Source organism: Bos javanicus, chromosome 12, assembly GCF_032452875.1.
Source record: "Bos javanicus breed banteng chromosome 12, ARS-OSU_banteng_1.0, whole genome shotgun sequence".
Taxonomy (NCBI): domain Eukaryota; kingdom Metazoa; phylum Chordata; class Mammalia; order Artiodactyla; family Bovidae; genus Bos; species Bos javanicus.
This window is the reverse complement of record NC_083879.1, coordinates 69100056-69123567: the sequence shown is the minus strand read 5'-3', so window position 1 is coordinate 69123567 and position 23512 is coordinate 69100056. Positions and strand designations below refer to the sequence as shown.

At 38.2% G+C, this 23512-nt stretch overlaps 1 long non-coding RNA gene across 1 annotated transcript in view; it reads right to left on the bottom strand.

The window, feature by feature from the left end:
• The window catches only part of LOC133258532 (uncharacterized), a 39076-nt gene extending 26252 nt beyond the window's left edge, over positions 1-12824 (bottom strand). The window contains exon 1 of the long non-coding RNA XR_009740072.1: positions 12261-12824. This is a non-coding gene — a long non-coding RNA (uncharacterized LOC133258532). The remainder of the gene's footprint in view (positions 1-12260) is intronic.
• Positions 12825-23512: the final 10688 nt, after the last annotated feature.

Genomic DNA, 23512 nt, shown 5'->3' with positions numbered 1-23512 from the left:
AGGTAGGGTGGGGCAATTTCATTTTAGCCTTTCAACCATAACTTTAAATTTCTCAGAATTCAAAAATCTACATTTTTTTAAATTAAAAAAAAAATCTACTTCTAGGCAAACCTACTGTGCTGTGTGTGCTGTGCTAAGTCAATTCAGAGTGTCTGCCTCTTTGAAACCCGGGAGACTATAGCCCATAGCCCATCAGGCTCCTCTGTCCATGTGATTCTCCAGACAAGAATACTGGAGTGGATTCTCATGCCCTCCTCCAGAGGATCTTCCCAACTGAGGGATGGAACCTGCGTCTCTTTATCTTCTGCATTGGCAGGTGAGGTTTTACCACTGGCGCCAACTGTGAAGCCCTGGCAAACCTATTAGTTTTTGCAATAAATTAGACCTCACACCTAGTAAATGTGAATACTCATTTGTTACAACCAGGGAAAAGCAAATGGTATTATATTTTGTGTCTCTTGGTGGATGTAAGGAAAGTGAACTAAACTGTATGCTTCTAACACGGCATTCCACAAATGTGGAATCCAGTGAGTGAATACAGAATAAAATGAAATGAGACATATCCAAAAAGTAGCAGCTGTACTTATGTGCTAATCACACCTCAAAGAGTAACACTGTTTGTTTGTTTCTTTTAAATAACAGAAGCAATAAAATCCTATTATGGATTAATCTTGTGCCAAATTTTGTTTTTTAATCAAATCTATTTTGAGCTAAAGAAAATACAAAAATGCAAATGAAGGGCCTCATCCTCCAGATCTCGTGAACATGTAAGGGCTGATACACTTCAAAGATTTTTTTTTTTTAACTCAAAAATTAAAGTCATCATGCAAGACAGCAAAACATGCTTATTGGTAAACATTTTAATTTTATATTCCACGTGAAGTTTCACCCTAATAAAAATCTTTAGGAGGGAGGGTTTTAAAACCCTGAAATTAGATATTTACTAAACAAATATTGCTCTCATTTAATGTCTCACATATGTACCACACTTGGAGACTGCAAGTGAGAACTCAGTTGTTTCACATGGCGAATCAAACCAAACGGCAGGAAAACCACGTTGGAAAAGAGTCAGCGCTCCTCTCCAGATACCCACACCACTTGAACACGAAGTGTGGGTGAGTTCATGGTAGGGTTGTTTGCATCGCATTCCCCGGTGTGTTCCCTCCACTGGGGATGAAATGTTCACTAGTAGACCGAAACAAACTCTTCAGAACATTTTTATCTCAAAGTGAGAAAGCGCTTTTCAAACAGGCTGCTAATGAAGCCATCCGCCATCTTGTTTGATGTTGTGCTTGTAGTTAAAAGGAGCTCTGAAAGGCCTCGGGCGGTGCCTACTCTCAGTTGGCAGCTGTTTCAACCTTTGTGGGGCCACTGTGCAGCTGTAATGCAGACTCTCCCATAAAATGCCAACCCACACGCTGTAAATACAAAATACAACAATATTCATGGACATCAACTGTGTAATATCAGGTATCACATAAACTACATTTTATTGCATGAGATCACACTCTGCAGAAGGACATAATAACATATCATTATAAGGATGCTTCTTCTTAGAATTCAAAGCTCAAGAGAGAATGTGTTTTAGTTTCTATCCTAAAGCCAGAGAACCTAGGAAATATTAGAAAATAAATGTATACTGTTGATGGAATACATGAAACAGGTGGTTTGTGTAGCCATCTTTCATAGGAATATATCTCACACTGCTTGGAAGCACATATATCATGGGAAAGAACTTATGTTATTTCAAGATATGTGTGTGCAAACACATGTGCACAAAACCATAAAGTATATAAAATTGAAAATTTACATCAAGGTGGTAATGACACAGTCAAAAGAAATTTTAAGGTATTCTTATCATTCGTGCAAGTACTACTTCTGTCCCATTACTGTATACTGTGCTTAGTTGCTCAATCGTATCCATCTCTGTGACTCCAGGGACTGTAGCCCACCAGGCTCCTCTGTCCATGGGGATTCTCCAGGCAAGAATACTGGAGTGGGTTGCCATGCCGTCCTCCAGGGGATCTTCCCAACCTAGGGGTCGAACCTGCAGAGTCCTACATCTCCTGCATTGCAGGCGGATTCTTTACCATCTGAGCCACCAGGGAAGCCCTCTGTCCCACTGAATGGATACAGTTATTCAGAAGATGATTTGGTAGTATTTTTGCTGGAGTGGAATGGTTACCAAAGCACATAGGCACTGTGGGGAATGTCACCAAACACAATATTCTATACCCAGGTAACACAGGCATTTCAAACTCAACCCCTCCAATATTAAACTCAATATTTAACACCAATAAAAACTGCCCATCTTCATGTATTTTCTATTTCAACTCATGACACATTATCAGTGGTAGACAGAACCCTACTGCTGCTGCTAAGTCACCTCAGTCGTGTCTGACTCTGTGTGACCCCATAGACGGCAGCCCACCAGGCTGCCCCGTCCCTGGGATTCTCCAGGCAAGAACACTGGAGTGGGTTGCCATTTCCTTCTCCAGTGCAACAAAGTGAAAAGTGAAAGTGAAGTTGCTCAGTCGTGTCCGACTCTTGGCGGCCCCATGGACTGCAGCCTACCAGGCTCCTCTGTCCATGCGATTTTCCAGGCAAGAATACTGGAGTGGGGTGCCATTGCCTTAAGGACACCCCAATAACCCCCCACACTGTGAGCGAGACCTATGAGAATGGTAGGACAGCCCTCCCGGGGCTATGTCACACTGAATGACAAAGGTGAAGGGATTTTGCAGATGTAATTAAAGCCCCTAATTCGTTTACCTTGGCTTCATCAAAAGAGAGATGGAAGAAAAAAAAAAAGAGAGATGAAACTGAATGGACTTGATTGAATCAGGTGAGCCCTTTAAAAGAGGTCTAAAAGTCAGAGAGGTTCTCCTGCTAGCTCTGAAGAAGGAAGTTCCTATTTTGGGAGAGGACCTGTGGGAGGACCACGTGCAGATGGCCTGTAGGAGACGAGAGTGACCCCTGGCCAGCAAGGGAGTGGGGATGCAAGTTAGTCTTACAGATGCAAGGGACTGCCTGCAGCCACCTGAGTTTGTAAGACTTTGGGCTGCAGGAAGGAAGACAAGCCAGCTGATTTCTAACTGTAGCTTTATAAGACTCTGGGCAAAGGACGTAGCTAGGTCACACCTGGTCTGCCAACCCACGGAAACTGACATGATAAACATATGTTGTTTTTAGGCCAGTAAGTTCATGCTAATGGGAGAACTAGAAAATTCGATACAGTATACTATGGTGAGAACCCATAAGCATGAGCATAAAGGGGGAACATCTAATACAGCCTGGGAGAAGGGTGAACCAGAGAGGCTTCCCATAGGGAAGTTGACATCATAGGAGCTGATGTTTTGGCTGAATCCCAAAGATCAAAAGTTGGGGGATTCTTCTTAATGAAAAATGTTAACAAACATCTTCCTTTATTCCATAGTTCATGAGAACTGAAATGAATGAGGATGTGTACTGGCTTAGGGGTTTCCTTTGACTGAGCCCAGATGTCCTGAGTTCTCCAGTTTAGGGGCAAGAGGGGCTCTCCACTTGCTGGTAGTTCTCCATGAGCTTGCAGGCAGCACCAACACTGAACTTTCAAGGCTCCAGTGTCTGACCTTTGGCTGGTGTGAGCTTGTTCAATCACGAATTTCTTTCTAAAAGTCTAAACTAAATTGCTCTTATGATAGTTTTGAATTATTACATATAATGTCAGCTGTGAAATAAAAAGAGGTATTTCTTCCACTTGCTCCTTTATTCACATTTTTGTTTGCTTTTTAAAGATCCCTTTCTGCCATTTTTTGAATCCTGTAACTCTCACTCATTTCACATTTTCTCAAAGAATCTATTTCACCTTGCTTTGTCTTCTATCCTCTTCAATACATACATGCTGCTGCTCAGTCACTTAGTTTGTGTCTGACTCTTAACCCCAAGGAACTGTCCCACCAGGCTCCTCTGATCATGGAATTCTCCAGGCAAGAATACTGGAGTGGGTTGCCATTTCCTATTTCAGGGGATCTTCCCAATCCAGGGATTAAACCTGCATTTCCTATGTCTCCTACACTGGCAGGCACATTCGTAACCACTGAGCCACTTGGGAAGCCCCAATATATCCATAGTCCTCTCAAAATACTACAATTCAATCAAACCTGTTTCAGTAACAAATAACACATTTCCAGCTCTTCCGTGTGATGTTTCTATTTAGTACATATAGGTTTTGCAGAGTAAAATATACTCCATTGCTTAGTAATATTCAGTAGCAGTCCAATAAGAATTTTTCTTCTATACCCTGTGTATACTTAACTATGCCCCTATTTTATGAGAAACAATTTTGTTAGCTACCTTCATAGCTATGAATACAATGGCATCTTTTAAAAATACTTCTTGGTAAAATTTATACAGACTAGAATGCATGGATCTTAAGTGTACAATTTGGTGAATTTTGACAAACCTGCATATCCATGTAACAAACATCCAATCAAGATAAGGATATGTCTGGTGCTCAGTTGCTAAGCTGTGTCCAGCTCTTTTTGACCCCAAGGACTGTAGCCTGCCAGGCTCCTCTGTCCATGGGATTGTCCAGGCAAGAATACTGGAGTGGGTTTCCATTTTCTTCTCCAGGGGATCTTTCCCACCCAGGGATTGAAGCTGCGTCTTCTGCATTGGCAGGTGGATTCTTTACTATTGTACCACTTGGGAAGTCCAAGGCTATGTCTAGTACCCCACAGAGTTCTCTGTCTCCTTCTAATCAGTTCTCACTGTTTATGTTTCCATCACTGTACATTAGCTTTGCCTGCTCTAAAACTTCGTATGAATTTGGGCATACTCCTTCATGTATGGCTTCTTTTGTTTAACATAATGCTTTAGTGATTCATTCATGTTGTTGCATATGTCATAGTTCATTCTCTTTTATTGCTGCGTGATATTTGATTACACGAAGCTAGCACTGTTTATTAATTCATTCCCCTATTTACAGATATTTGGGTTGTTCCCAGGATTTGGCCATTCTGAACATTCTTACTTAAACCAAATGTCTTGTGGACATATATTTTTTCTTCAAGATAAAGACCTAGGAGTGGAATTGCTGGGTTCTAGGATCAATGTATGTTTGTTTAACCATATAAGAAACTGGCAATAAATGTTCCAAAGGGAGTGTATTAGTTTATACTCCTAATAGTAATTTAATGTATATGAATTTGAACTGCTCCACAGCCTCATTGTTTGGAAACAGCCTTATTAATTTCAGACATTCTAGTGGGTGTGAAGTGGTATTCAGCTTTGATTTGCATTACTATTTCTCTGATGATAATGATGTTGGACATATTTCCATGGGCTTATTAATCATTCATTTATCTTTTTTGTGTTCAAGATTTTTGCCCATTTTTACAAATTAGGTTGTGCTTTTCTTATTTGATTATAAGGCTTCTTTAGTCTGGATAAAGTCCTTTTTTGGCTGCATGCATTGTGAATATTTTCTACTGATCTATGTCTTGCCACTCATTTTTTCATGATATCTTTTGAAAAGCAAAAGTTTTGATTTTGACGAAGTCACTCTCTCTGATGCTTAGTGCTTTTTGTGTCTTAAGAAATTTTTTTCCTGCCCCAAAGTCACAATGTTTTCTTCTAGAAGTTTTGTAATTTTAGTTTTTATATCTTAGACCTATTATTCCTCTCAAATTAATTTTTGAGGTTTGGTATGAGGTAGGGGGTTCAAGTTTCATTAGTTCATTATTATTTACATATATCTATCCAGTCATTTTGGTATCATTTGTTGCAAAGACTTTCCTTTCCTCATTTAATTGCCTTGACATGATTGTTGTAAAACACTGTAATAATCAATGTAATAATCAAATGTATTAATCAAATAATCAAATCAAAATAATCAATGTAAAACATTGATTATGTAAGTGTGGGTCAATTTTGGGTTCTATATTCTGTTCCATTGATCTGTATCTTCACACCAAAACCATCTCATCTTGATTACTGTAACTATATAGGTCTTAAAATCAAGTCATGTGAGTCTAATTTTATTCTTATTTTTCAAGAATATTTTGACTACATCCTTTTTGTTTGTGATTAAAAAATTTTTTTTTTATTTTATTTATTTGGCTGCTCTGGGTCTTAGTTGCAGCATGCAGGATCTTTCTAGTCTCAGTATGTATGTATTCAGACGCTCAGTCGTGTCCGACTCTTTATGACCCCATGGAGTATAGCCCACCAGGTTCCTCTGTTCATGGGATTTCCCAGGCAAGAATACTGGAGTGGGTTGCCATTTCCTTCTCCAGGGGATCTTCCCGGCTTAGGGACCGAAGCTGTGTATCTGGAGTCTCCTGCATTCTTTAGGCGAGTTCTTTACAACCAGCACCACCTGGGAAGCCTTTCCTTTCAGTACAAGGGATCTTGAGTTGAGCAGTTGAGGCAGGTGAACTTTTTAGTTGTGGCATCTAGTTTCCTGACCAGGGATCTAACCCAGGTCCCTTGCACTGGGACTGTGGAGTCTTAGCCCCCTGAAGCACAAGGGAAGTCCCCTCTGCCTTTTTTTTTTTTTTTTTTAAGATTTTTGATGTGTACCATTTTTAAAATCTTCATTGAAATTTGTTACAATATTGCTTCTGTTTTATGTTTTGGTTTTTTGGCCATGAGGCATGTGGGATGCTAACTCCCAGTACCTTTAAAATTATATATTGTTTAATATTAATAAATGTAACTTTTGGAAAAAGTCAATTTTTCTAAAACAAAACATTTCAAGACACAGCTTTTGGCCAACAAAACAATAGCCAACACAATCCCTCTTTGTCATGAGGGTCTTGACAAGTCTGTTTAGATTGTGAGCTAAGTCACTTCAGTCATGTCTGACTCTTTGCAACTCCATGGATTATAGCCCACCAAGCTCCTCTGTCCATGGGATTCTCTAGGCAAGAATACCGGAGTGGATTTCCATGCCCTCCTCCAGGGGATCTGCCTGACCCAGGAATCGAATCTGCATCTCTTACATCTCCTGCATTGGCAGGCGGATTCTTTACCACTACCATCACCTGGGAAGCCCCTTAAATAGATTAGTAGTCTTATACCCTATGTTGACAAGTGTACATAAAATCATTCAAGGAGAGATTTCTGTGCCTCCATGTTCACAGCAGCTTAATTTATAACAGCCAAGACATGGAGACAGCCTAAGTGTTCATCAATAGATGAATGGTGATTATATATATATATCTATATATATCTCTACATCTATCTATCTACCTATATATATATTATTCAGCTATAAAAAAGAAGGAAATCTTGCTATTTGCAGAAAACAAGGATTGACCTTGAGGGCATTATGCTAAGTGAAATAAATCAGAGAAAGACCAACACTGTATGATTTTATTTATATGTGAAATCTAAAACAATAACATGACAATAAAACCAAAGTCACAGAAAAAGAGATCAGATTTGTGGTTATCAGAGGTAGAGGATGGAGAGACAGGGAATTGGATGTCAAAAGATACAAACCTGCAGTTTTAAGATAGGTAAGTACTGAAGACATAACATACAACATGATGACCACTGTTAACACTGCTCTATGCTATATTTGAAAACTGTTAAAGAGAGTACCTCCTAAGAGCTCTCTTCAACATTTTGCTGTTTTCATTAGCAAAAAATGATTTTTTTCATTTGCCATCTTGCTTTTTTCTTTTGTATCTATGGAGGTTAATTAAACTTATTATGGTAATGATAATCATTTCACAGTATATGTAAGTCAAATTATTATGCTGTACGCCTTAAGCTTATACAGTACTACATGTCAATTATATCTCAATAAACCAAGAAAAAAAAATCATTCAGGAATGTGCGTGAAGAGAACAAACTTGGACTCAAATTTTAGAATTTCATTAAAAAAATTTTTAAAGAAAAAGTTGTGATGAGAGAGCAATGTGTTAATGCTACTACTATTCCTGAAGAAAGCATTTTACAGCTCTTACCAAGGACACAACTATTTTTGAGGTCATGCTTAATACTTTTTTATGGCATATATTTGCAAAGGGATAAAAAATGCTTAAAAATTACACTTAATAATGGGATAAGCAAATTTACAACTTATAATAAAAATATAAAGATTTTTATTTTCTTTAATACACTTCAGCAAATCCATATTATTTAATAAAAATGAGTGATAATCTGGTTGATGAGAAAGATGCTATGCTACCAACAAAAAATCAGCTTATCAGTTTGATTGATCTGGGAGATCTGAAGGCCTTTTCTTTCCCGTCCCCGAAAATGTAACACAACAGCATCAGTGAAAGTTTTCTCCCAACAGAAGCTGCCTTTCCTACTCCTCTCCCAGCTGGGGCTATGAATGTTCTGGCAAGTCTGTCAAAGTATCCTCTGCAAATATGAGAGGCTCAGGGTGTCCACCTTCTGTGCAGTATAAAATACTTCACTTGAAGTTTGACTTTATCAAAAGAAAGGAGTTGAGTGTAGCAGTTAATACTCTTTAGAGCCTGATACACTCTCAGTTCTGTCACTTAACAGTGTAACTTTGGGTAAATTACTTTATCTGTTTGAACTCATTCCCTCTCAAGGTTGTTGAGAGGATTATATTAGAAAAAGTACTTGGCCCTGCCTTGAACTCTGTGAGTGATAAATAAGTCATCACTGCCAGTTTCCTTTTTGGATTTTCCCAAAGCAGATGAAGCAAACACTTACAAAACAAATATGCCAAAATCAGCACATAGTTTATAAATTCAGTGTGCTTAAAATTACTTAAAACACACCATCTTCATATCCTTGAATATGGGGAATGTGTAACAGTGGAAAGGGCGTATAAGACTGGGAGCCTGGGGCCTGGATTCCAGGCTTGGGTCTGCCTCTATGTGACCATGTGATTTTGAGCAAATTATTTACACCCCCTCGCCTCTGTCCAGAGCCTCTAGATTCCTTTCTTCAAAATGAGGGGACTGTTTTAGGAGAATCTTTAAGATTCCTTTTCAAAACTATAACTAAAATTTGACTGAGTCATGTAATTGCTACTCTGCTCAGATCTAACTAGTTAAATACTTATACATCCCCTCATTTCCCTCTAGCACTTAGGGAAGATGCCAAAGCTATAGCAAAGTAGGGCCTGAGTCATTTAGCTAATTAGAAAACTTGTGTAGAAGAACTCTCACTAGCCATAAGATATCACACTTCATATGGCAGAAATCCAGTGTCCCTTGGATTGGCAGGAAGACGTGGCTTCTGATCCTTCTTAGGTTGACCTCCCACAATAATACTGTTATCACTTGGACTGAATACATCTCCTCAAAAAATGATCATACACATCCTTTGTTCACTAATCTGTTATAACATCTACAGATTAATTGTATGTATGGTATAGAACATAGAAATGTTAAAGTTTAAATCCTGGATTTATTGGAAAAGAAAGTCTCCTCATCTTCCTGTATTCTCATTTAAAGAGAAAAATGCTTGTGTTTTGATTCTAAGATGCATATGTGTTTCAGATTTTAAGATCCTGAAATTGAATGTATTTAATAGTCAATGTGATTGGAAAACATTTTGTTATAATTTGCTTCTTGGTAAAATTAATGGTAAATCTTAAAAGCAATGAAACCCTAGATTCAATTACACACCATCAAATCCCACCAACCGAATTCAAGAACTTTTGTAAGGCTCCAGTGAAATAAATGGCCTTCAAACAGTCTTCTCAATTGTCAACATAAACAAGGACCTCTGTATAGCACAGGGAACTCTATTCCATACCTTGACATAACCTATAATGGAAAAGATTCTGAAAAGCTGAATCACTTTGCTGTATACTTGCAGCTAACACAATATTGCAAATCAACTACACTTCAATTTTAAAGATATTGTTTTTGTCATCAGGAGAATGGATGAATATTCTAAATGTTGAATATTCTAAATGATGAATATTCTAAATGATGAATTCATCTAAATGATGAATATTCTAAATATTCTGAATATGGTCTAAAGTTCTTAGTTTCTAATGTCTACAGAAGTCCTACATGAATGCAAGATCTTAGTTAAATTGAATCTCTTCTGTAGAATGAGGAAATGTGCTAACACAAGCTAAGATAAAACCATACTGGCCACTGTGATTTCCTTACTGGCCAAAGAAATCAGATGCTGAACTCTACAGATTATTTTTATCAGTCTTTCCAAAATTGTGTTTTATTCTCAGAGATAAATTAATGCTAAAAAGCAAACATTTCATAAACTTAAAATCGGTTATAATTTAAATCAGTATATGTCTATAAAATAAACATGTTTTTGTTTATAAAATAAAAGCAGCAAACAGTAAAACCTAGGTATGCAAGTGCAATGTCCTTATCTCACAAGCCACAGATCTAATCTAATGTAAACTGTCACAGCCAAAACATCTCCCATACTCTTCGATGTACTGTTTAAAAAGAACGACTAGAAATTAATCTTTTAAAAAAGTAAAGTCCTTCTGCAACTGATTTTTCTTATGATAATTCTCCTTGTAGAGAATTTGGAAAATGCAGAAAAGAATAATAAGAACATTTGAATTCCACCACTCTGAGACAATCATCAGAGATTTAAATCTCTGATTTAGATGTATTTAAAGATTTAAATGTATTTTCTCAGTTTTTTGTATAATGTTATATACATTAGCGTAAAGTTGGAATAAGGGGGTACTGGTATATTCGACACACATGTATAAAGTTTATGTCAATTTTTTTCACTTACGCACATTTTATCATCACCATTTTCATATTCGCAAATAGTCTTCAAAAACATCTTTGTAATGTGTATTGAAACAATATGGAAAACAAAACGTTGCATCCATACCTGATTCTTTAAACAGTGTTTCTTGACCCTGGTTATAAATTACAAATCACTTGCAGAAATTCTAAGAAAAATACAATGGCCAGACCCCACCCTCAGAAAGTCTAAATGAATTAGTCTGGACGGCATCTAGCTAGACACACAAATGTTTTTCTCACGTAATTCTAATGCACAGCCCCGGATGAGAAGTATTGTTTTACATCAAGATAAATTCCAAGTAGATAAGAAATTGATTGCAACGAAACAAAACAAACCATGGAATTAGTGAATAAAAAAATAACTGTATATATAATCTTTAGGGTACTAAAGAACACTAAAGGTAGAAACATCAAAGGGAAATATTCACATATTTAACTATGTGAAAACTACATTTTCAAATGCCAAAAAAATCACAAACTAAATGGAAAAGCAAATCACAAACAAGGAAAAATTTTCAATATGCATTATAGGCAAAGCTCTTAGAAAGTATAAAGGGAATGATGAAGAACTAAATAGAAAAGGTCAGGTATAGGTAAATCACTCAGAAAAAAAAAAAGTCACTACACATATGGAGATAAAAAGCATTTCCTTTTTAAATGAAAAATAAACTGATCTTTACTTCAGACTATATTCTTCCTTTCCTGACTCCTCTCCTGCCACTCATAACTCAGAGGCGTTCACATTTATACCCTGAAGCTTCAACTCATTAAAAAAAATCAAACTCTAAGCAAATATATTAAAACTAAAATACGAATACATAAAGAGGAGAGTAGCACCGACACTTAAAGGTCTCATAAAATCAGATATAAAGGAACGTAACACCGCGTTATTACTGCCTGAGCCGGGCTCTGCACAGGTTCTACTCGCAATAAAAGGAAGTCTTTTCAATCTGCTGCGGTGACTTTACCTTCATTAGAATGCATACTCATTATTTTCTGATTACTCCTTTACATAAAGCATACCATTTTTGTACCTTGGTTTCCACACCCCTTGTACAGTATTCATATTTTATCTCTAAAGACTGTAATCAATCACTTCAAACACAATAACCCATTTAAGAATGGATTTTATAGGCAAAGAGGCACACCTTTGGTGATGTGATTGCAATCATCAGATGCTCCGACTTTCCTCAAGCATGCATTATACGGTGTGGACATAAATGATGCAGCAAGGCTAGGAGAGGCGATTACAGGAGGAATGAGTCAACTCAGCCCAATGGGTACTTCCCGGTTTCAGGGTGTATCCATAGGAACCCTTTGAAATGTTTTGTTTTATTAATTTGGCTCCTTTCTATTTTTCACTGGTGCCAACACTTTCAAGATAATGCAGTTTAGACATGTCACAGCTGTTGAAACTCATAGCGTGCGCTTGGGCTGACAGTGGTGTATCATCAAGAACTAGAAACACCAAAACAACATTATGATAAAGAGTAGAAGCACAAGAAATGAGAAGACAAAGGGCAGGAAATATTGCCTTACCGACTTAAAGCCGAGCCCTGGGGGAAAACATCTGGTTCAGAGCAAAGGGATTCTTTCAGCACAAGGAAGGGGTCCTACTGGATAAAGTGAGAGAGACAGGATCTTGGAAGCTGAAGGGCAGGCAGTGAAATGTTGCTCTCTGGAAAGGAATTCATATTTTAAAAGGTGAGATACCTATGACCTTGAAATCTACATAGCAGCCGTAATTCGTGACTTTTGATACTGTTCGTAAAACCTAACTCTACTACATCTAGAAGGCCTTCCATCCTGAATTCTTAAATGAAGTATGAACCACTCTCTATGCATTTGGGAACAAAGATAGAATTTACAGGGGTTTAACAAGATTGTTAGTTTGGAAATAGTAAACTTTTACAAACTATGGAATGTCATTTACTTCTACAGAACCTGATGTCTTCACAAAAGGAACAAAAGAATACTATAATTTACTAAATTGATAAGGAACTTTGGTCACAGAAATTGGTATATCTGAGAATAAACCACTTTGCACTTCAACACCTCTCTGCCTACCCCCCTCCACCACCAAATCTTTCACAAATGCTTTAACTTCTGGGTAAGTCTTAAAAGCTAATCTTCTGAAAGATCTTTAAGGCTCACAGGCTAGGCAAGAGATTTAAAAGTTTATTTTGTGTGGGTGTATGTTGGAATGTAGTCGTGTGTGAATTAGATAGAATCTTGAATATATTCCAATCACACCTACTTTCTGTTCTAACCACATATGTACCATTATTTAAAACACACACTTTCATCTCATGGACATTTAAATATTATCTTTGTGAGTGAATAGATTAGGAAGAACCTCTGGTTCACTGAAAGTTTTGCACACAACCTTCAAGCCTATAAATAAAGAACAATGCACCGTTCGAGCACAATACGTAATCTTTACACCAGTCCCATGAGTCAGTAACATCAGAACCCATCTCTCACATCTGAACACTCCTCACTTTGTTCAGTATGACCCCTTTGCCACACTAAAGGAATCACTGTTCATTCCAAAACAAAATTACATACAAGAAAATGATTGAAAACTGGCAGAGCCAAGATTTGAAATCAGACTGTCTTGTCAAAAAGTCTCTGCTCTTTCTAGTAGATAATAATACTTTCTAAATATGACAGATTTTGGCATCTTTTACAACTAACCAGCTCTATAAAGCATCTAGTGGCAAAACCCCTGAAATATAAGTGATGCATAAAGCAAAAAATCAAAATAAATCAACTGATTTTAAATGCACTTTTCAGAACAAACACATATGAGTCTTGTCTTTCTAAGACATCCTCAAAGAATAAGAGAATCTGAATATTTTCATTCTTCAAACTGCTCAAGTTTATACCCTGTTAATTATCCCAGTTTTAAAAATCTCATTGGTTTGGGATAGTAAAACTTTAAAAAATGTACTGAATGACGGTTCTTCTTCAGGAAATCTGTTACTACTACTCACTATTTAATAGAACAAAAGAGAAAATCATATCATATTCTTAAATGCTGAAAGGCATTAGACAACATCCAACATCCACTTTGTAAAATTTATTTTTGTCTCTAAATTATGACCCAGTAAAATTGACCTTTTCAGTGTGCAGCTCTTTGAATCTTAACATGTGTACAGACTGATGTAGCCACAACCACAACTGGGATACAGAAAGGTTCCATCACGTCCAAATTAACTCCGTCGTGTTACCCCTTCACAGTCATACCCTTCTCCCACCTGTAACTCCTGGCAACCACTGATCTTTTCTCCGTGACTACAAGCAGATTCTTGGCCAACTGAGCCACTAGGGAATCCCTATTTGAAAATGCCATCTAAATGGGATCATATAGTATATAACCTTTTAAGACTGGAATGCTTTTGTGACTCATCCAAGTTGTGTGAATCAACAGCTTGTTTTTTATTACCAACAGTATTCCTTTGCATGGATATATCCTACTTTGTAAATCCAGGGCATGTGGGTTGTTTCCAGTTTTTTGTGACTGTGAATAGAGCTACTGCCAACATTTGTGTACAGACTTTTTGTTTGTTTGTGGCTGTGCTATATAGCATGTGGGATCTTAGCTCCCTCACCAGGGATAGAACCTGTGCTCCCTGCAGTGGAAGGGTGGAGTTTTAACCACTGGACTCCCAGGGAAGTCTGTGTGCAGATTTTTATCCAAGTATGTTTTCCCTTCTCTAGGGTTAATACTCAGAGGTAGGATTGCTGTGTGATACAGTAATTTATTCAACATTATAAGCAACTGCAATAGAACGGCTGTACCATTTTGCAATTCCATCAGCAATATATGAGAGTAACAGACACTCCACATCCCTGGTAGGACTTGTTATTTTCATTATTTTTATTTTAGCATTCTAATAGGTATCTAGTGGTATTTCTCACCACAATTTCAATTTGCATATCTGGTGTGCATGCTCATGCACAGCTGTGTCCGACTCTTTGTTACCCCATGGGCTGCAGCCTTCCAGGCTCCTCTGTCCATGCCCATGGACAGGGGATCTTCCGGACTCAGGGATCAAACTCACGTCTCCTGCATTGGCAGGCAGATTCTTTTATCACTGTGCCCTTTATATTTCCCAAATGGCTAAATGGGATTCCCAGGTGGCGCTAGGGGTAAAGAACCCGCCTGCCAATGCAGGAGACCTAGGAGACCATGAATTAGATCCCTGGGTCAGGAAGATCCCCTGGAGGAGGGCATGGCAGCTCACTCCAGTATTCTTGCCTGGAGAATCCCTTAGATAGAGGAGCCTGGCGGGCTACAGTCCATAGGGTCAAAAAGAGGGGTTATTTTTCACTTCTTTTTTATTTTCTTCAGTTGGAAGCGGAAGTTATTAATTTGGGACTTTTCTTCTTTTATGCACAAGCTTTTATAAACTTTCTTCTAAGAAACACACTTGCTTCTTCCCGCAAATTTTCATATGCTGTATTTTCATTTTCTGTCAATTCAAAATATATTTGGTAAGCCATGGTTCATTTAAAAAGTATTTAGTTTTCAAGTGTTTGTAGATTTTCCAGTTATCTGTCTGTTCCTGATTATGATCAGAGAGTATATTTTGTATAAATTCAATTCTTTTAGATTTGTTATGGTTTATGAACCAGGATATAGTCTATCTTAATGAATGGTCCATGTGCACCTGAAAAGAATGTATATTTTTCTGCTGTTGGGTTGAGTGATCTATAAATATCAACTAGATCTGCTTGATTGGTGGTGGTGTTCATTTCTATATTCTAGCTGATTATTTTTTTTTTTACTAGTTCTGTTGATCACTGAGAGAAGAGTGTTGAAGTCTCCAAATTGAGCTTTGACTATTTCTCCTTTCAGTTCTGCCAGTTTTTGAAATATGTATTTTGAAGATCTATTGTTTGATATATACACTTAAGACTGCAATGTTGTCTTAGTGAATTGACCCTTTTATTTTTTCATCCTTTCTTTATCCCTGGCAATTTTCATTACTCTGAAGTCTACTTTGATCCTAATATAGTAATTCAATGGACTTGAATGAATTTGAGCAAACTTGGGAAGATAGTGGAGGACAGGGGAGCCAGACAAGCTGCATTCAGTCTGAAATGAAGTCGCTTAGTCGTGCCTGACTCTTTGTGACCCCATGGACTGTAGCCTACCAGGCTCCTCCGTCCATGGGATTTTCCAGGCAAGAATACTGGAATGGGTTGCCCTTTCCTTCTCCAGGAGATCTTCCCGACACAGGGATTGAAGCCGGGTCTCCCGCATTGTAGGCAGACGCTTTACCGTCTGGGACACCAGGGAAGTCCAATACAGTCTACAGGGTCGCAAAGAGACAACTTAGCGACTGAACAACAACAACAATAGTAATTCCAGTTTTCAATTGATTGCTGCTTGCACGTGTGTAACTTTTCTATTATTGTGCATGGCAACCCACTCCAGTATTCTTGCCTAGAAAACTCCACGCTCAGGGGAGCTTGACATGCTGTAGTCCATGGAATCACAAAGAATCAGACACAACTCAGTGACTAAACAACAACAGTAGTAACAATCTTCAGTTGATTGTTGTTTGCATGTATATATCTTTCCCATTATTGGGCATGGCAACCCACTCCAGTATTCTTGCCTGAAAAAGTTCATGGAGAGAGGAGACTGGTGGGTGACATCCATGGGGTTGCAAAGAGTCGGACATGACTGAAGTGACTGAGCATGCACACACACACACCTGTATCATACTTGAAGTATTTCTTACAGATAGCATATAGTTGGGACATTTTTAAAAAGCCTATTCTCTTTTAATTGGTGTATTCTAAACATTTACATTTAATGTAATTATTGATGTGTCTGTATTTAGGTCTATCATTTTGTTGTTTTCTGCTTTTCTCTTTTTCTCTGTCTTTAATTTCTTTGTTTCCTCTTTCCTCTCTTTTTTTTGGAACATTTTTTATTATTTTACTTCAATTTTCCTATGCATTTTGACAAAATATATAACTTGGTTTTTTTCTTAGTTGTTATTCTAGGCATTACAGTATACATATTTAATTTTTCAAAGTCTCTTGGAACCACCTAATGTGGCATGTAGGAACAGTAACACCACATTACCAAAACTAATTATTCTTGTTCTGGAGATACTAGTAATAAGGAGTGAAAATGAGGGGTACAAAGGGAAAAGAGAATTTAAATGATCATTCTTTGCAGATATCATGATTGTTTATCTAGAAAGTACCAGAGAGCCAACTAAAAAGTTATTACAACTGTTAGGAGATTTCAGTTGGGTGATTGGAGCAAAATTAAAATATAGAAACCAACAGTCTTCACATATAAAACAACAGTCATATGCAACATAAAGTGAAAGAAAACATTAAAATATCTAGGGATTATCAAGGAACGTTCAAGTTCTATATAAAAAAGGCTTTAAAAAGTGATGACAAATAATGCTCACATTAGAAAGAAATAGAAAGGTATTTCATACCAGTTTCTTGGATCACTATGGAAGCAACCACAATTCAGAGAGTTGATGACATGCTTGGCTAAGGAGCCACAAGGACGAGCTACCATCTGTGAAATCAACATCCAACATGTTAAGTAAGTCAAATCTCCCTAAATTAATATGGAAATTTAATTCACTCCACTAAAAACTGAAAGCAGATTTGTTTTTCTTTTGAAAAAAATCAGAAAAAAAATTGATTCTAAAGCTCATATGGAAAAAATGGCAAGAATAATAAAAAATGATGAAAAACAAGTGTACTAGCAAGAAATTATCCCAACCAGACAGTAAGGCATATTTTAAAGCTACAATAATTAAAACAGTGTGGTATTAGACCATGAATAGAGTTTACTGAAAGGCCTAAAAGTTTCAAAATAGACTAGCTACAAATCAATAAATAAAAGGTGGATTACACAATAAATGATGTTGTAATAAGTGGGCAACCATCTGAAAAAAACTAAGTTGTATCCCTAGTTCATATTTCACAGCAAAATTAATTTCAAGTGGATCAAAACTTTAAACATAAAAAAATAAGACTGCTAGAGGAAAATATGGGGGTTTAAACATAATCTCCAAAAGGTAAGGCTTTTCTACCTATGACCCAGGTAGAACACAGTGACCATTAATCAAATGCTTTTAATTCTACCTGTATTTTAAAAAATCTATAAGCTCATCTGAACTTCAGTGTGCAAAGTTTTTGTTGGGATTTCACTACATGGGCATGATAGAATGGCTCACTGGCCACAAGGCTGAACTTAATCCTCATTGCCTCTTCCCTCCTTGGAGATCAGGCTGAAGTTTTCGTGACTCAAAGCCCCAGCCCTCTAATCACATGTTTGGCCTTTCTGGTGTGGTCAACCCTCATACTGAGTCATCTCATTAGCACAAAATATCAGTTTCCACCATGAATAACAAAAACACTTCTATCACTCTGGAAATTTCAATGATTTAGATCCTGGAAAGTGAGACAGGGAGGGCAGGGAGGGTCTGGGAATAGGGGAAGAGTGCCAGGCAAATTTTTTATTCCAAAAGTTTAGGGGGCTACCTGTAATAGCAAAAGGCTTGAAACCAACAGATTCCAGTAACGGAGGATTATTTTTAAAAATTCATTTAATTCAAAATCACTAATTGAATCACTAATTTAAAAAAGATTCATTCATATAATGAAATTCTAAGCAACCAGTGAAAAGATGGGGTGATGCAGTAAGTAGGGATACAAAACAAACTGCTGAATGTGCGTAACAATCTGTATGGGATGCTCCAATTTACGTTTCACATATGTTTACATATACATGGGGCCATCTCTAGAAAAATACACAAGAAACTGGTAGTAGAGGCTGAATCCAGGGGAGGGAAATAAGTGGCCATAGGGACTTAATTTCTTAATTTTTTACTCTTTTCAAACTTTTAATTTTTGTACAATAAGTGTACATGTATTACCAATTTAACAAGGATAAAACATTAACAGTGTACTTGAACATTTCTATGAGAATACTGAACATTATTTAATCTTTGAATATTAAGGATTATTACCATGATATATGTGTGTATGTATATATATATATTTATATATAGGCCAGGCTGCACAACTCGTGGCATCTTAGCTCCTTGACCAGGGATCAAGAGAAGGCCCTTGGCAGTGACAACACAGAGTCCTAACCACTGGACCACCAGGGAATTCCTGTCATGAGCTATATTGAACAACAAAGCTCTAAGTGTCTATCAAGGCATGCAGGGCTGTTTTCACCCACACTAAATGACCCCAGGCTGCTGGAATTTGAGTGTTAGGGTCATTTATACTTTTTCTGTCTTCTCCCAGATGCTTCAGACTACTGTCAACATTCCTTCCCCTAGTTAACTTAAACATCTTTTAAATCGATGCTTTTAGTTGTGGTGGACTAAGATGCGGGTCACATGGTCTCTCTATTTAAAAGAGGGAGAAACTGGTTTTCTGATAACTTGAAAAATCCTTTTACAATTGATGAATTTTAGAGATTAGACTTTATTAATGACTACTTGACTACTCAAGATTTTTACACATTCTCAGTTCCATATTTTAGTAACTTATTAAAGAATAGCATGTTGGCTTCCCTGGTAGCTCAGCTGGTAAAGAATCTGCCTGCAATGCAGAAGACCCTGGTTCGATTCCTGGGTCAGGAAGATCTGCTGGAAAAGGGATAGGCTACCCACTCCAGTATTCTGGCCTAAAGAAGCCCATAGACTGTATAGTCCATGGGGTCACAGAGTTGGACACAACTGAGGGGCTTTTACTTTCACTTTCAAAGAATAGCACAATTGCTAAATATATGTTTAAAACTTTTTCAGAATTTCTTTTATCCATTGATTCAAAAGTATTTTTGAGCATCTAGAGTACACCAATCAAAGAATGTTCTAGGTCCTAGGGATACAGCAATAAACAATACAATGGGCCAAACTCCCTCAGAATTTACAATCTAATTGAGGAGAGAGGCGATGGCAAAGAGAAAGCAGTACTATAAAAAGAAAATAATGTAATAGATATTAGGATGGGGAACAGCATTAAATAGGATGGTGTATCTGTAGGGTCTAGTCACAAAACGAATACCACTAGGACATCCCCCCCCAACACACACATTCCATTTTTAATATACAAAATAAGGTATTTATTATAGGGATTTTCTTATAGGAGGCCATCCCAATCCCAAAGAAAGGCAATGCCAAAGAACGCTCAAACTACCGCACAATTGCACTCATCTCACATGCTAGTAAAGTAATGCTCAAAATTCCCCAAGCCAGGCTTCAACAGTATGTGAACTGTGAACTTTCAGATGTTCAAACTGGTTTTAGAAAAGGTAGAGGAACCAGAGATCAAATTGCCAACATCCACTGGATCATGGAAAAGGCAAGAAAGTTCCAGAAAAACATCTATTTCTGCTTTATTGACTATGCCAAAGCCTTTGACTGTGTGGATCACAATAAACTGTGAAAAATTCTGGAAGAGATGGGAATACTAGACCACCTGACTGGCTTCTTGAGAAATCTGTATGCAGGTCAGGAAGCAAGTTAGAACTGGACATAGAACAACAGACTGGTTCCAAATAGGAAAAGGAGTATGTCAAGGCTGTATATTGTCACCCTGCTTATTTAACTTATATGCAGAGTACATCATGAGAAACGCTGGGCTGGATGAAGCACAAGCTGGAATGCAGATTGCTGGGAGAAATATCAATAACCTCAAATATGCAGATGACACCACCTTTATGGCCCGAAAGCGACAAAGAACTAAGGAGCCTCTTAATGAAAGTGAAAGAAGAGAGTGAAAAAGTTGGCTTAAAACCCAACATTCAGAAAACGAAGATCATGGCACCTGGTCCCATCACTTCATGGCAAATAGATGGGGAAACAGTGGAAACAGTGAGAGACTTTATTTTGGGGGGCTTCAAAATCACTGCAGATGGTGACTGAAGCCATGAAATTAAAAGATACTTACTCCTTGGAAGAAAAGTTATGACCAACCTAGACAGCCTATTAAAAAGTAGAGACATTAGTCTGCCAACAAATGTCCGTCTAGTCGAGGCTGTGGTTTTTCCAGTAGTCATGTACGGATGTGAGAGTTGGACTATAAAGAAAGCTCAGCGGAGAAGAATTGATGCTTTTGAACTGTGGTGTTGGAGAAGACTCTTCAGAGTCCCTTGGACTGCAAGGAGATCCAATCAGTCCATTCTAAAGGAAATCAGTCCAGAATATTCACTGGAAGGACTGATGCTGAAACTGAAACTCCAATACTTTGGCAACCTGATGCGAAGAACTGACTCATTTGAAAAGACCCTGATGCTTGGAAAGATTGAAGGTGGGAGGGGAAGGGGACGACAGAGGATGAGATGTTTGGATGGCATCACTGACTCAATAGACATGAGTTTGAGCAAACTCTGGGAGATAGTAAAGGAAAGGGAAGCCTGGTATGCTGCAGTACATGGGGTCACAAAAAGTCGGACACAACTGAGCGACTGAACTGAATTGAGAAGGGAAGATGGATGTGAAGTGGGGAAAGCAAGGATGCACTGGGACCTGCCAGGATGAGGAGACCCACAAGAAGTGAGTGGAACTCATGAGGGTGCACCGGAACCCAGGCCAGTCTCATTGCCTTCAAGTCTCCAACCTCGATGACGGGGTTGTCCTGCAGAACCCAGCACCCTTTGTCACAGAACAATACACACATCTGGCCCAGGAGTTAAAGAAGCTGAAGGAGGTGACCCACCTGGAGCTGGTGTTCTGTGGGCCTGCCTGTTGGTCCTCAAACCAAGAAGGTGAACCAGCACATAAGCAAAAAACCAGGTGGGCAACAACAGTGCATGCCTTGCTTGCACCTTTCAATTATCAAAAGAATCTGGATCTGGTTACTTTCCCTTAGTCCTCTAAGTCTCATGCCAAACATCTCTTTGACCCACACTATTCTGGAATTATGCAGACGTAATTCAGAGGAACCTATGAGCAGCTTAGCTATATTGGCCCCGTATAAATTCACCACAGATGGTCAGAGGTCTCTGAAAGATATTTTCTCTGAGAACTTGAATGATGAGAATTCAACCATGAACCACATCAAGATTTGGAAGAGAATATTGCAGGCAGAAGAAATAGCTAATGCAAAGGCTCTGAGGCAGTGACGTAAATGAGGTATTTTGGGAGGATAAGGCCGGGGCATGGTGAGAAGAGATTAGAAATGAGATTAGACATAAAGAAAAGGCCCTGATTACGTGGGGCCTTGTAAAACATAGTCATGAGCATGAGTCACTTTTTCCCAAGTGCAATGGGAAGCAAATAGAGTTTTAATAAGACAGTCACTTTGAGCTCATTTACATTTCTAAATTTTAAAATAATTTCAAATATACAAAAGGCATACAGTTAGCATGAAGAATTCCATCATCCAGCTGATTTCCCTTTGCTATGTGGAGACCGGGCTGTAGAGAGCAGGATCACTCCTTCTGCAACTCCAGGCTTCCTGCTATTCTTATGTAACTGTCATCCCTAGGGTACTTTCCAGGTGGCTATAGTGGAAAAGAACCCGCCTGCCAATGCAGGAGTCGTAAGAGATGCAGGTTTGATTCCTGGGTTGAAAAGATCCCCTGGAGGGCATAGCAACCCACTCCAGTATTCTTGCCTGGAGAATCCCATGGACAGAGGAGCCTGGCGGGCTATGGTCCATAAGGTCGCACAGAGCCAAACACAACTGAAGGGACTCATATCACTCCTATAGCACAATGCCCTTGGAGTTGTGCAGAGAAGGTGCCCAAGTGTGGAAGCAGCACTATTAGAAAACCACTGCATGAGTTCATGCACTAATTTTCAGATCTCATGGGAAAACCAATGTCATTATTTTAGTCTCAATTTATAAATACACGTTGAAACAAAAATCAGTTGCTACCCCTTCAGATCTAGTCTCAAACTGATTGGCTGTATCATTTCACTTCTCAAAAACAAAGAACCTCAAAGATTTGACACCACTGAAGCTATTTAAAATGAATGTTTCACAAATAATTCCAGATTTCCAAAGAATTTTCAGAGACCATGCACAGCCTCCTGAGGGAAACGTTGAAGGGGCCAATGTTCATGCTGATATATAGATTCTAGTTTCCTTATGTTAGAATCGGCCTTAGACTCGTATATCTCCCATTTTCATCAGACATGGCTTACTTTACTTGAGATCATGAAAATTTTTTTTCCTAAAGCAAGTTCTTCTGCCTGGATTATCTCTCCCTGCTAGCAACACTATCTGGCTGAAAGCCAAGGTTCAAATATTGAAGTGAGCTGAGGTACACAGAGATATTCAAGCTCATTTCTAACTTTCAGCACAATTTCAGGTTTACTGTTAAAAACCAACAGTGAAAGTTAACTATGGCTAGCCATTCTTTCTCACTAAAATTTAACACAATACATAATAGGTGCTCATTAAATCATGAGGGTAAAGTAGAAAAGTGAAAGAGAAGTCAGGTGACTATGGGGAATCATTTATTCTCTGTTTCATACTCAAGTTACAGGGGAGCATGATTATCACACTAGCACTTAGAGTGATATGTACTGATTATACATATCAATAAAAACACCTTCATATACCTTCCTATATAGCGCTTCCCAAGTGGTGCTAGAGGAAAAGAATCTGCCTGCCAATGCAGGAGACTGGAGACACAGTTTCGATCTGTAAGTCAGGAAGAGCCCCAGGAGAAGGAAATGGCAACCCACTCCACTATTCTTGCCTGGAGAATCCCCATGGACAGAGGAGCCTGGCGGGCTACAGTCCATGGGGTCACAAAGAGTCAGGTACAA